This window comes from Schistocerca piceifrons, chromosome X, assembly GCF_021461385.2.
Source record: "Schistocerca piceifrons isolate TAMUIC-IGC-003096 chromosome X, iqSchPice1.1, whole genome shotgun sequence".
Classification (NCBI taxonomy): domain Eukaryota; kingdom Metazoa; phylum Arthropoda; class Insecta; order Orthoptera; family Acrididae; genus Schistocerca; species Schistocerca piceifrons.
The window spans coordinates 305,522,387-305,534,573 of record NC_060149.1 but is presented as its reverse complement, the minus strand read 5'-3'; the positions used below and the strand labels follow the sequence as shown (position 1 = coordinate 305,534,573).

General features: G+C 39.7%; 1 protein-coding gene across 3 annotated transcripts in view; it reads left to right on the top strand.

Annotated features, from left to right (window-relative positions):
- LOC124722923 (transmembrane protein 43 homolog) overlaps window positions 1–12,187 on the top strand; it is a 257,784-nt gene that overhangs the window by 157,400 nt on the left and 88,197 nt on the right. The window lies entirely within an intron of this gene.

Below are 12,187 nucleotides of genomic sequence, written 5' to 3'. Positions count from 1 at the left end.
GAAAATCTGGCTTAATGTCGAAAATTAGTTTTAAATTTTTTGGAATATCAACATATTTTTATTAACATGAAAGGATAACATCTGAAACTACTAAGTTCAAAAAGTTCATGAGATAAGCTTCTCTTCAAAAACAAATTGTATTGTAAAAGGCAAGCAGCATTTGAATAACATCAACAAATATCAGTACATTAGTTTCAAGGTACTACTTGCTAAGTAGTTTTACAATAGGATACAGGGTGTTTCAAAATGAATATACGGGTTTTAAGGCTTTGTAGCATTTATTACATTTAAATTACAATTATAAATAATACGTCAAATGAAAGAGCAACTATGACAGTTTTTCTTAAAAGTGTTCAATGTGAGCGCCATCATCACACATCGAGTCGATAGGCGAGTTTTTCCAAAACCTTGATCACTATATGTATAGCAAATTATCGCAACTGTGCTGTTTCTGTAGACGGATAGATCACCTGGTAGCGGAGACGTATACACATCATCCTGTATGAACCCCCAAAGGCAAAAATCGCATGGGGTCAGATCGTGTGTGAACATGAAGATCGTATAAAACTAGCTCTGTCATCCGACCCCTTGCGGCCAATCCAGCGGTCGGGTACAATGTCGTTTGACCAGTTGCGTGCTGAGTTATGGCAATGAGATGGCGCACGTTTTTGCTGCCGAGAAACAGCAGTTACAGTTGCTTCGCCGAAAAAGTTGAGAGGAGTATCGTTGTAACTGTACCGTCTCGTCGGGATTTGCTTACCCCCGGATACAAACATTACGTGTATTCACATTTCTATTTAGGTGAAATGTCGATTCACCAATGAAGACGAAACGATCCAGAAAATCTTCATCTCACGCAGCAAAATTTCGTTTGCGAAGCTGGAACGTAAACTGTAGTATATATGCTTTAGAGCTTGTAACAACTGCGAACGACAAGGACGAACGCACTTCTTGGGACTACGTGCGACAGAGTCTCACTCGTTCAAGAGGTTTTTCATTCATTCTTGGTCGTTCCATACTCTTCCCTTTGTGCATGGGTATACAAACAAATCTGTTTGAGTTGCTCTTTCATTTGAGGTGTTATTTATAGTTATTAGTTGAATCTAATAAATGCTACCAAGCCTTAAAACCCGTATATTCATTTTGAAACACCCTGTATAACATTCCTACAAATAAATGATAAACCACTAAACGCCCGTGGTTTGTCTGAACATCATATTACTTTACAAGGCATGGCTCCGTGACTCTTGGCAGTTATATGCTTGTATCTTCACCAATTGTGAATCACTTCACTTAACGTTAATGGGAAAATGGCAATGGTGAAAGTCATGTTAAACATTGAGGACAAATCCTGAAAGAATGAATTTCTATTCACTAAAGATGTGTATAACTAGGAAACCACTCTGAAGACTCTAAAAAAGAGAAATGGACAAATATAAACATTTAAATATAATAGTCATGCACTACAAAATAACCTACTGGGGGGGGGGGGGGACAATGCTGTGAATTCTTCTTTGGTTTTGTAACGAATTAGAGCTGTGTCTTGTTTCATTGAGTCAACTGAATTCTTCATAGGAACGAGGGTAGATGGCAATACCTCATCATGAGGAGGCTATTGTACACGAAGAGAAGTTCTGTTTCATAGTAGTAAACTTCTTGATTTAAGTTATATTATAAATAAGGACATTGTGAATAGTTTTCATAAAATCAAGGAGAATATACTTTGAAAACAGCCAGAAATCAAAACACAATCACATCAATTTGTATAAGACAGAAAGCAAACAAAACGTAAACCTTGGTTATGGATGTCAGTTATTAATTATATTCACCAATTCTGCTGAATATTTCTTCACACTAAAGCTCTCAAGTAAATGTGAACATTTCTAGGTACTAATAACAACATTTGGCATTCACATTACTTATCTACTTGCATAGTTTCACAGGCAAAAATCTGTGTGACATTTGTTTGTTTATTTATTTATTTTTTTGGCACAGCAAGGGGTAGTTACACACATTAAATATGATTCCTCCTCTCATAGTCGTTTGAGATATTTAAATTTATTAATGTTTTCTCAGGTGATGCACTTTAAGCATTGGCAAATTCATCACATGGTTACTGTCACTATGATCTATTTCTTAAATTACAGTTTATTTATGCTGCCAAAATAAAACTCTGCAACGTTTCTGTGTATCTTAAAAGAAAGATGGGTGGATCATCTGTCACAATTTGATGAAATAATAACTGACACTCTTTTATGTTCCAGTTGTCAGTTCTACTGTTAATAATGTACTTTTACTCATATTTTACAGTTGTGTAGTCATAAAATTACTATTTTTCATATTATCTTCTAATGTATTTAGTAATGTCATTCTCTAATACAATTCAGTGACTGCTTTATTTATTCTCCTGCCAAAATTCATGGCAATTTTTTTGTTTCTGCCTTTTCTACAACTAAAATTATTTCTTATTAGGTCCTTTAAATCATTTGTGTGAACCCACCCCTCTCCCCTAAACTACAAAACCAATTTAGAAAGAATTACACATGCCACATGCACACACACACACACACACACACACACACACACATACACACACACACACACACAACACATCAAGTGATTTTGTGCATTATGTATGAATGCCAGTATAAGTAGTCCCATAAGGGTGGGCATTACTTACATATTTTAAAAAGTTACTTTTATGTGGAGACACTGTTCAGATTGCAGTTCTTTCCTTGACGTTCACCATGTGATTGTTTATAATGTACATGGTATTTCAGCAAATGTGCTCACTAATATGCACTGCACTGGGACATACATGGGCTTATTGTGACGTAGATGATCTGATATTTGCTCAAAATAAAAATCTGTTATTAAGATTATGACTCTGTTCTGATAGTCACTGAATAGTTAATTAACAGTTTTTTTGTAAAATAAATACATACAGTTACTAAAGTTTTACTAGAGAAATTTTGTGCTATGTCTTACACAGTGTAATGCCTAGTTCTATCAGGGATTATAGAACAGCTAATATACTGAATTTTCTATCACTAAAACTGACTACAGTTCTTTGATGATGTTCAAATTAGACTGTTGGGCAGTTAAGGCAAACTGCTGATGTTTGTGTGCATTCTCACGAAACCGTGAATTAGGTATTTTGACATGTATCATTAGCAATAAATATTTCCTTCTTTGATGAATACAATTTTCAGGATTCTGGCAGATATAAAGCTTATCTGATATAAATTACAAGGTGCCATCACAATAAAATTTCTCTCATTTAATGATTACTGATGCAAACAGTATGGACTTGGGAATATTGTCATTGAGATAACATGTCCTTGTGATTATCAGGAACGTGAAGAGGATCAGTTGTCTGTGGATGTGCATTCTATGCCTGACTGAATTCTTAAAAACAAGTGGTTCAAGGTGATGACTGAGTTCTGATATAACTTTTGCACAGTTGAGCTCTAAAAGTTTTTGCACCAGTTGTCATCACTGTTCAGGAAATGTGATACTGAAGATTAATTTTCGATACTATACTTCATGAATTATATTTTGTGCTAAGTTATTTATGTCGTTATTGTTTTAAACCTTCTTCTTCTTGTTGTAGCCAACAAAGAGGCAAGTTTCGAAGCATTTGCTGCAGCTAACTGCTCTCCAACACTCTGCCGTCACTGAAAGTCACTGAGTGAGGTGACATTGCACTTAAGACAATGGACTCACATTTGATAGCAGCAGGGATCAAAATCCACATTGCTGTCCACATTGAGGTTTTCTGTGATTTCCCTAAATCATTCTTAGTGAATGCTAGGATGGTTCCTAAACTAGTCTGTAGCCAGTTTCTTTCCTTATCCTCCATTTCTGAGTTTATGCCACATCTCTCATGACATACTGGAATCTTCCTTCATTTTCGTATACATAGTGTGAAAATCTCCCTTGCATCTTACCAAGTGCACAGCTGAGTGTGTGACGGCCTTCCTAGCTTTGTACAATCTAACTTTCTTAATAGAACGAGAAAAAAATCTGCACTGCATGAATTGTGTTACCACCTCACACTTAGAGAAAGATATGTCAGTATTTCAATTAAATTTGATCTCTAGTGAAGCCAGTTGAGATATCGTCTCTTCATAACTGAATTCCAGTTGTATTTCAATTTTTAGGCTGCCCTCCCCAATGTATTCTTTGATATTTTCCATTTCTTACACAATATTGTTAATATGCTTCTTCCGCATTCCACTCATTTGGTTCTTGTTGAATAATACACTGAAGAGCCAAAGAAACAGGTAAACCTGCCTAATATTGTGTAGGGCCCCCACGAGCATGCAGAAGTGCCGCAACACGACGTGGCATGGACTCGACTAATGTCTGAAGTAGTGCTGGAGGGAACTGACACCATGGATCGTGCAGGGCTGTCCAGAAATCTATAAGACTACGAGAGGGTGGAGAGCTCTTCTGAACAGCACGTTGCAAAGCATCCCAGTGAAAGTGCTTAAACTCAGAAGAGTGTTCCTGGAGCCACTCTGTAGCAATTCTGAGCGTGTCGGATGTCGCATTGTCCTGTTGGGATTGCCCAAGTCCGTCGGAATGCACAATGGACATGAATCTATGCAGGTGATCACATAGGATACTTACGTACGTGACACCTGTCGGAGTCGTATCTAGACATATCAGTGTCCACATCACTCCAAGTCCACACACTCCACACTATTACAGAGCCTCCACCAATTTGAACAGTCCCCTGCTGACATGCAGGGTCCATGGATTCATGAGATTGTCTCCAAACCCGTACACGTCCATCCCATCGATACACTTTGAAATGAGACTCGTCCGACCAGGCAATATGTTTCCAGTCATCAACGTCCAATGTCGGTGTGGACGTGTGCAGCCGAGGCGTAAAGCTTTTTGTCGTGCAGTCATCAATGGTACACGAGTGGGCCTTCGTTGAATGCTTTGCACGCTAACACTTGTTGACGGCCCAGCATTGAAATCTGCAGCAGTTTGCTGAAGGGTTGCACAATTGTCACGTTGAACGATTCTTTTCAGCCGTCGTTAGTGCCGTTCTCGCAGGATCTTTCTCTGGCCGCAGCTATGTCGGTGATCTGCTGTTTTACCTGATTCCGGATATTCACGGTACACTCGTAAAATGGTCGTTTGGGAAAATCCCCACTTCATCGCTACCTCGGAGACGCTGTGCCCCATTGCTCGCGCGCCGACTATAATGCCACGTCCGAACTTAAATCTCGACAACCTGCCATTGTAGCAGCAGTACCCGATCTTTAACAACTGCGCCAGACACTTCTTGCCTTATATAGGCGTTACCGACCGCAACGCCGTATTCTGTTTGTTTATATATCTCTGTATTTGAATTCTCATGCCTATTCCAGTTTCTGTGGCGCTTCAGTGTAATATCTCGTATTGTTTTAGACATAATGTCTTTTGGAACAACAATAATAGCTCGTAATAGAAACAGTCGAAATTATTAAGTAGATTATTCAGTTATTTTGATATGGATGGTTTTAATAATAGTTTATAATATTTTGAATATTCTACTGGATTGATCAAAGTCTATGACTTTTACAGTAATGATTTAATTTGGAAACTTCCTTTTATTTTCCTCCTGTAAATAGTAACATTCCCTGAAAGAGTAATGTATGTCTCAGTTTCTGCTGGGAAAACTTACTGTGATGAATATTTTTGCACTTTTCCTGTGATTTTCATGCAGACAGTATTTTCATGAAAATTGTCTAAGTCATAACAATTCTAGCATCATGCTAAAAGTCCGTTCAAATTAAGAATTACTGAAAAAATGTAGACTGGACAGATGTACACAATATATGTGGAGCAAATGGGCAAGTATATTATATTCTAAAGTATAATCATATACAAGTTTTAAAACCTATTAAGAGTGTACATAATGAAAGTCGATTTATTACAGTATTAAACTATATTAGAAGCTGTACTGCAAAACTTTATATAAACTCATAAAGAAAAATAACTTTCCCTAAAAGCAGTCTAGCAGAAACCAAAGAAATAATTATGATACAGTAAAAACAAAGAGTAACAAAACAGACCAGGGAAATTGGAAATTTACATTACATGTATGTAGTGGGATGATGACAGGTAGCCCCCACATCATGAATACTTTTAATATTTTTTAATGATTCAGTTTTTAATAGTTTCTTAGTGGGCAGCAAAATTTACAAATAAAAGTGTTTATAAACACCTGGAAATTCTCATCTGTAGTCTAAATCAGCAAAAAAGTGCTTAGTGTTGTGAACTTAAAAAAGAATTAATGATTAATTTCAAGTCAGTAGTAAGACAACCAATATAATTTCCTGATGCTGTGAAATGCACAAACTTGCAGAATAACTCTCTCCACAGTACTAATTTTCCAGAAATACTTGAATATATTTTAGTCAATGCAATTCATGACTGCAGGAATCAAAGTGGTATGTATGATGAACGTATGCATTAGGACAGTGTGGCGAAATTTGGTGTTAATGGGCTGTGGAAACAGATGACCGACGCGAGTGCCTTTGCTGCACCTGCAGTGCCTCGCCTGGGCTCGTGACCAAATCGGTTGGACCCTAGGATGGGAAACCATGGCCTGGTCTGATGAGTCCCGATTTCAGTTGGTAAAAACTGATGGTAGGGCTTGAGTGTAGCGCAGACCTCACAAAGTCATTAACCCAGATTGTCAACAAGGCACTCTGTAAGATGCTGGTGGCTCCATGATGGTGTGCCTTATGTTTACATGGAATTCACTGGGTCCTGTGGAAGTTTGGCTGCTTGGAGTCCATTTGCAGCCATCTATGGAAATCATTTTCCCAAATATCGGTGGAATTTTATGGATGACAGTGCACAATGTCATCGGCTACAATTGTTTGCGACTGGTTTGAAGAACATCTGGACAATTGGAGAGAATGGTTTGACCACTCAGATCGTCCGACATGAATCCTATCGAACATTTATGGAACATAATCGAGAGATCAGTTCGTACACAAAATCCTGCACTGCCAACACTTTCACAATCACGGACGGCTTAGAGACAGCATGACTCAGTACTTCTGCAGAGCACTTCCAACGACTTGTTGAGTCCATACCACGTCGAGTTGCTGCACTACACCGGGCAAAAGCAGGTCCGACACGGCGTTAGGAGACATCGCATGACTTTTGTCATCTCAGTGTATGTCTGTGTGCTGTCCTGTACAGTAGTCCAGTAGCATTTTAGGACTACCACGAAAGTATGGAAATCTGACAGTGGGATTAGATGCAAAAAGAAGCGCATTGAATAAATTATTCAGTGTCACGTATTAACACAATCGAAGCGAGTATTCGTAAAAAATTGTTAGAAGCAGAAAAATACGAGTATTAGGAAGTGTGCAGTTCTGCAATTTCTTCAGATGTACAGGGGATGCCATGAGTATGTGGCACAGGTAAAGTCCCTACTCGTTCGGCGCTCGGTAGTTGGCCCCGAGGCCGGTGGTCTCTCCCTGCCACGGGATGTGGTGTGTGGGGCATCAAAGTGGTAGAGCACAACGTAACCGCAAGTCGGTGAGCTGCGAGCGCAGCAACAGCATTCAGTCTCGTGTATGACAGCGGACCAGTCGGAAATTGAAGCCAGCTGCCTTTCAGCTCGGTTTTCAGACTAGGCTGCACCGCTGCGCCTTAAAAGACTCCTCTGCCGCTCTATATCAGACTCCTTCCGAGTCACCGCCACCACCAGCTCGCTTCCTCCTCCAATGGTACGATTCACGACCGATGGCGGTTCGCGCATGTCGAGGTATTGCACTTTTGTCGTTCCCAAGCCTCAGTTATGGCACGCAAATACACATGCTTTGCACTTGATGAAAGCGTATATCCTGCAAATTATGTCTCTCGCATGCTTACGTAGGTAGAATTGGCCTCATACCACCACGATCAGCGATGACGACACGCAACAAATTGAATAAGAACTCACTAAATAAATCGCTACGCTCACGTTTAATGCTCGCAATGGGAACGATATTCAGAACAGAGTGTGAGAACACTATTGAACGCTCATTGGCTGTCGGAAATGCGTGGCGTAGTTGTGCCGAACAAGCTTAACTCGACCGCCATCGTTCGTGAATCTAACAATGCGTCTACCACAAGTTGTCTGCAGCCAACCGTCAATCTTCTCCGAGGTGCATGCCCCAAGATCCTGCGGTCCTGCTGCTATCCAATGTACTGCCGGACAGCAAGACAACACCTGCGATATAAGGCCGCCTCCAACCTAGACTTGTCTCCCCAGTCGGCATGCTCCTGGAGTCGACGGCTCAGCTGTACCACGATAACTCAGGAGCCAACCATTCCAGAACAGACACGGTAGACAGTGTGCTCTCCGTGCATCCTGCGCTGCACCCGATGCGTTGACAGTTCGCTGATGCCCATGGCCCGGACTGTCTTCAAGTTCGGATTGCTTCGCAGGCATACTGCTCCGAACGATCACTCATCGACTCATAGTGGTGCTGTGCTCTGCATGCCCTCTGCTGAAGTGGGAACAGACCTCGAGTCTCGGTACGATCTACCAAGCGGGGCAGGACTTAAAGGGAAGCTTCGAGGCCAACATAATTTGCACCCCTGAAGTATATAGATTACACCTGCAAAATGATTTTTTGGTTGTGAAAATACAGGGTGTTTCAAAAAGAATGACTTGATTTCAAAACAGCATCTTTATTGATAAAAACATACTACAAACATGGGATAAGTTGCTAAATACTCACAAAATCTTGAAGTTTTAACTATGCTCCACAAATGCTCTATGAGTCCACCAGCACCAGTATTGACAACATCTAGACGATAGCTAAATTCGACATAAACTTTACACAATATATCTGATTTTACAGAAGTTGTGGCGGCTGTTATTCTGTTCTTCACTTCTTCTATGTCACGAGGTAAAGGGGAGATGAAAACACTTTCATTCACTTATTCTCACAAGAAAAAACTGCAAGGGGTCATGTCTGGCTATCTTGGAGACCAACAAAGCAGGGCAGTGTCTCGGGGTCCCGTGCACTCTGTCCAGCGTTGAGATATCTTCAAATGCTTTGTCCATCACTTCAGAAGGACTCCGATGACTTCACCTTCCAACGGGCTGGATGTATATCACACTGGAACAATAACGTACGTCAGTTTCTCAATGACACTCTGCCTCAATGCCGGATAGGGGTCATGGGACACCGAGACTAAATAACTCGCTACGCTCACGTTTAATGCTCGCAAGATTGCTAGACATGACTTCATGCGATTTTTTCTTGTGGGGACATGTGAAGCAAAGTGAGTTCATCTCCCGTTTACCGCGTGGTGTAGGAGAAGTGAAGAACAGAATAACAGCCGCCATAACTTCTGTAAAAGCAGATACATTGTGTAGAGTTCATGACGAATTTAGCTATCACATAGATGTTGTTCGTGCTGCTGCTGGTGGACTCAAAGCATTTGTAATAGCATAGCTAAAACTTTAAGATATTTTGAGTATTTTGCAGTTCATCTCATGTTTGTAATATGTTTTTATCAATAAATATGAAATTTTGAAATCGAGTCATTCTTTCTGAAACACCCAGTATTTTTGAAGTTACAATGTGTTGAATGGAACTGCGAATTTAAGCAGCTGTAGGCGCTTGATGAATTAGTTCACGAAAAGCTTAGACCAGTATATGAATTTCTGTCTAATGGAGTTTTGCTTGAAATATGCACCGGTGCCAATACGCAAAATAACGAGAGCTTCAACGCGTGCATTTGGAAACTCGTAGGGAAACATCCTCATTGTAGAGCAAAAGCTGTTGAAATAGCTGCACATGTAGCTGCAGGTATATTCAACGATGTTTATTCACCTATTCCGAAGATCATGAACCTGTTAGGAACTGTCATAGCGGCAGATGTCGTGGAGATGCCCGACAGGAAACGCGTAAACACAACAGAGCGAGAAATGACTCAGTTTGTTAAAAGAGCCCATACTGACAAATACAGCACGAAATTTAGAACCAAAGCATGATTGAGGAAGATAAAGGACGCCTCAATGATCCTAACATCGCAAATTAACCGTATGTTTTGAAACAACGTTTGTTTTGTTACTCCAAACGTTAATCTCGTTTTCTCGAAACAAAATTTTTCAACGCGCAAAGCGCTCTGGAGCTTCTACAGGTTAACCAATTCATTTGAATTTTCATAATGATGGATAATTAAGTTTAGAACCTAGAAAAACACGCCAAGGAAGTGACGTGTTTTTCAAACAGCTACCATTTTTCTGTTTCGAGGTATTTTTCAAACCCCATCACTATGGTCCCCCAAATTCATTCTGAGATAAAAAATATTTTGCAGTACTTGAATGCATATATAATAAAGTGGTAAAACCTTCATTTTAAGGAAAACAATCGTCGTATGAAAGAAAAATTCTAAACTTCACCCATTTTTCATGTCTCTCAACCAGAACCTTCCCGTAGCCATGCCGTGTAATCATGGCAGAAGGGCACTGAATTGAGGTTAGGAGAAAACTTATGTTAGAGAAGCTTTCTTAAGATTTCCTTCGTGATTTTGGATCTGGCTGCTTGTAGGTCAGTTAGAGAAGAGATAAGAAGTTGACGAAGTGTTCTACGTCTCCATCTTCATTGGATACGTTACCTAACGCAGCCTTTGCTTCACGAACCACCACGTTACCACTGAACTAGGGAGTCACTATTTATCCCTCATCCCCACCCCCGTCTCTTATTGTTAGAGTAGACAGGTAACTTGCTAAGAAAAAATTAGTTTTAGCTTCTCCACGGTACGACCTTTCTGCACAAAAAACTTAAAACTAACAACAGATTGTCACACCTTCAGTGAGAACAGTTCAGAATGTCAGCTGAATTAACAATAAAATATCAAGTAAATTCTATAGGATTATTTTGCACTACTGCAGAAAGTGTGTCACCAGTTACAGGGCCTCCAACTATATTCTGCAATGTTGCCAAGTATCAATAACACTATTGCCAGGAAGAACACGTTTCCACAGCCCGTATCTTTCTTGTGGTGAACGTAAACTGTATTCCACTTGCGGGGCACAACCTGTGCTACAAAGGCCCAACACAGGCAGCTGCCGAGTTCCCTGTGCGTCGCACTAGCGAAAGAATAGGAAAATGGTTTTATACTCATTTCTGTAACTAGGAGAGTTACGAATAATATTCGGAGGCACCGAATGCAATCAGCACACCATAAATTACGAACAAGAGCATTTTTTTTGAGTGTTTCTCGTCTTCAGAAACTATTTTGCTTTTTGTTTTTATGTCTTAAGTATACGGCAAAATGAAAAGTTCAGTCACATAACTTAATTCACTTATTATTTATTTTTAACCTTACCTGTCTTTATACTGTAAACATTATGAATGGAGAACGCATTTTGTTCACTTCATTATCATGCTCTTACAACAGTTTTTCGTAAGGATGCTTTCATAGTCACTACCCGCAAAATAAAGGAATACAAAAAAAAGACGAAAACACTAAGTGCGGCATCCACAGAAATATTTTGTAAACTACAAATAAAATAGAAGTTTCAAAAGAAGCAAGTTTGGCTGCAAAGGCTGTCAAGAAATGAAACCAGTGAATGTCTGCTGTGCAAGTTCGATTCCAGTGTATCAGAACATGAAAGGAGCGGCAATTCTCGCCAGAAAATGTAAAAAAACAAAAAAAAAAAAAAAACACAGTATTGCCTAGAATATGTCATGCATAAGCAAAATTGTGAATGAGTCTCTAATAATCAAAAGGGCAGAAAGTATTCTGTATCATGAACTTGTAATGAGTAAAATATCACCACTGTCGTTGCTTTGTCAAAAAAAGCGGAAAGCGCCTGATGAATGAGCTTTTGAATCTGTAGTATGCTTAGGACAGAGAGAAACCGAAATAACAATAAGAGGGTCACCAAGCTGTGCGAGAGGCGGAGTTTCTAAGTAGCACTTTGCCGGTGTCGCAGTTTGCTCTTCATGTAGTTCCTGAAGGTTTCTTACTGACGGCACTCTAAACTGCAGCAATATTCACATGAGGATTATTGCAGTGTAATTGCTATTACAGGCTGATACATTAACTATAATTCAGCTTACGGCTGAATATGACTTAGTCTATAATGCTAATTTGAATTTCATTCACTCTGCTGATGACATAAACTGGGCTCCGAGCAGCTTTGATTGTTAAGTAGCCT